General features: G+C 47.0%; 1 protein-coding gene across 5 annotated transcripts in view; it reads left to right on the top strand.

Moving 5' to 3' along the window:
* Positions 1-834: 834 nt before the first annotated feature.
* AP1B1 (adaptor related protein complex 1 subunit beta 1) overlaps positions 835-2,425 on the top strand; it is a 47,341-nt gene continuing 45,750 nt past the window's right edge. For 2 of the 5 annotated variants that reach the window (XM_006904886.3, XM_006904885.3), the window contains exon 1: positions 835-992. The gene's annotated coding sequence lies outside the window, so the exon portion shown is untranslated. Of the gene's footprint in view, positions 993-1,039; positions 1,059-2,254 lie in introns of those variants that run through there. The other 3 variants (XM_025047433.1, XM_015591167.2, XM_025047435.1) reach the window with 3 other exon arrangements.

The raw sequence follows: 2,425 nt of genomic DNA, 5'->3' as shown, positions 1-2,425 counted from the left end.
ACATATAAGACTATACTAAATATTACAACAATTGATTGGATGAGACATATGGACTTGGCTGTGCAAGCTTATTTTTATAATATTAAAAGGTTGATAACAACCTAAGTATACAACTATAGGGATTATTTTTGAGAACAGTAATATCATCTCTACAATAGAATATTATACAGGTATTGGAAACCACCACATAGAAATCTATTTATTGCCCTGGGAAAGTTTTTACCAATATTTTGATGAGTTAAAAGTACTAAGTAATGTATCAAGTCTCGAAGGATATTCACCAAAATTTTAAAAGTGATTGTCTCAGAACATTGGGATTACAGATGATTTTTTATCTTTTTTGCTTACTAGTGCTTTTCCGTTTCTCTACAATACAAAAATTATTTGCCCAGTAAGACATTTTTAAAGAGTAGCAATGAAAGTGTTTTAAAGGGGTGGATAAGAAATTATAAGGAGAAAGTTAACAGTACCAGAGTCGGTGGGGAGGTGGACTCAGGAAATGGCAGACCCAGGAAATGGAACATTATGAAGTTCTCCTTGGATAACAGTTCCTTGGAGGATCTGATGTTTCCTCCTAAAACGAAGAATTTCCAAAGGGCTGCACTGAAGGGCAGCAAGCGCTTGACTAAACTTGCTGTTCTAATTTTGACTCTTTTATTCATAAGTTAAGTGATCTTGAGCAAAACTCTGCCCATCTCAGAGCCTCAGTCTCGCGGCAGCTGATAAGTGGTGAATTCCAGTCGGCTCCGCCCCCCTTGGCCCCGCCCCGCGGGCCCCACCTCCCGTCCGGGTTGCACCTTTGACCCCACCCCCAGGCCGTGCGTCCACCGGAAGTGCCCGCGCGCAGGCAGCTCACTTCCGCCCGGCAGGTGACAGCCGTGGGGCTCCAAGCAGCCGGCGGCACGGACGCACCGGGAGAACGGGAGGACAAGGCCGCGGACATTTTGCTGTCCTGCTGAGTCGCACCGTGGTGCCTGGAGCAGTTCGGACCTGTGAGTGAGGAAGCGGGGAGTCCGACGAGGCAGGAGAAGAAGGGGGCGGGGAGTCGGGGGTCTGAGGTGAGGGGTTTTTGGGGTCAGAGGTCACGTTAATGACGGGTCGGGAGAGGGGCGGGAGTTGCTTCCCAGGCCCAGACGTGGCAGGGTACTACGGGTTCATTCATTCGCGCCCACTTGGCCGCGGGCCTGCCCTCCAGTCGTCCCAGGTCCGCAACCCCTTCTGGGGCGTCCTCCTAGAGAGACTCCTAGACTTAGGCCCTTAGGAGCCTGCGTCTGCCAAAAGAGAAACTCCTCTTCGGGTCCTGATTTCCCCCTTCACACTCAGCCCCATGGCCATCCTGAGGGCTCCTTGTCATTTAGGGATATTTCTTTGCCAAGGTTCGAAAAGAAAAAAGAAAAAAAAAGTCGAGAAATAGACGCCTGCTCCGGGGTAGACTTGGGCTTGGTCTGTCGGCGTCTGACGGACAGGTTAACTGGGGACGTCTGTAATAATGCTAAAAATACTGATGCAAATGTTTGCTACTGGTTATTGAGCCCTTTCTGTGTACCAGGCACTGTGCTAAACACTTCACTTACAATGCAGCATATAAACTTCACAACAACCTTGTGAGGTAGCTACTATTGTTATCCCCATTTTATCAGTGAGTAAGCTGAGGCACAGAGAAGTTAAATCACACAGGAAAGGTCATTCGGATAGTATAGCAGAGCCAGAGTTCTTACTCAGGTTTTCAGGGACCTGCAAAGTGTAGAGACAAAAGAGGAGCTGGAGCAAGGTTGGGGTGTAGGGGCTATTTAATATCCTTAAATGTCTTGTTTATTTGCATCTATGTAAAGATGTAGCTTTATTGCTTCTCATCTAATCTTTATAAGGGGCATTTGATTTACCTTCTTTAGGACAAAACAGCCCTTCAGACTATTGCTGTGATTACCTTTTAGGGCAGGGGTGGAAGTTTTTCCTGACTATTGGAAACTGTGAGACACAAAACAGGCTACCCATGACTCTAAGAATATTCGGAACCTCTTGAGAGTGGTTGAACTGCACCCCTTTTGGACTAAAGAGAGGAACCACATGACCCCTAGGGGATCTTTTGGCCCTAGTGCTTGAAGAACATTCTGAAAACAAGGGTCTATGTCTGAGAAAAGTATAGGCCCCATGGCTTCTTGGCGGGGGAGAGCACATCTTTCCTGGGAGATGGTGAAATGGTTTGATGGCCTAAGAACTAGGCTCTGTGAGTCTGAGACTTACTCCTTTGCAGACATTCATTTGTTCCAGTTCTGCCTCAGTTTCCCTGAGAGCAGCACAAGAAAGACCTGCAGCCTTCCTACCCACTCCTGGTTGTTACAAGACTTAATGAACCCGTGAAGGTTTCCACAAGACTTAATGAACCCGTGAAGGAGGACGCCTCAGAGCTGTGATTGATATATAT

Source organism: Pteropus alecto, unplaced genomic scaffold (genome assembly GCF_000325575.1).
Source record: "Pteropus alecto unplaced genomic scaffold, ASM32557v1 scaffold190, whole genome shotgun sequence".
Classification (NCBI taxonomy): Eukaryota; Metazoa; Chordata; class Mammalia; order Chiroptera; family Pteropodidae; genus Pteropus; species Pteropus alecto.
This window is presented reverse-complemented; position numbering and strand designations above follow the sequence as displayed.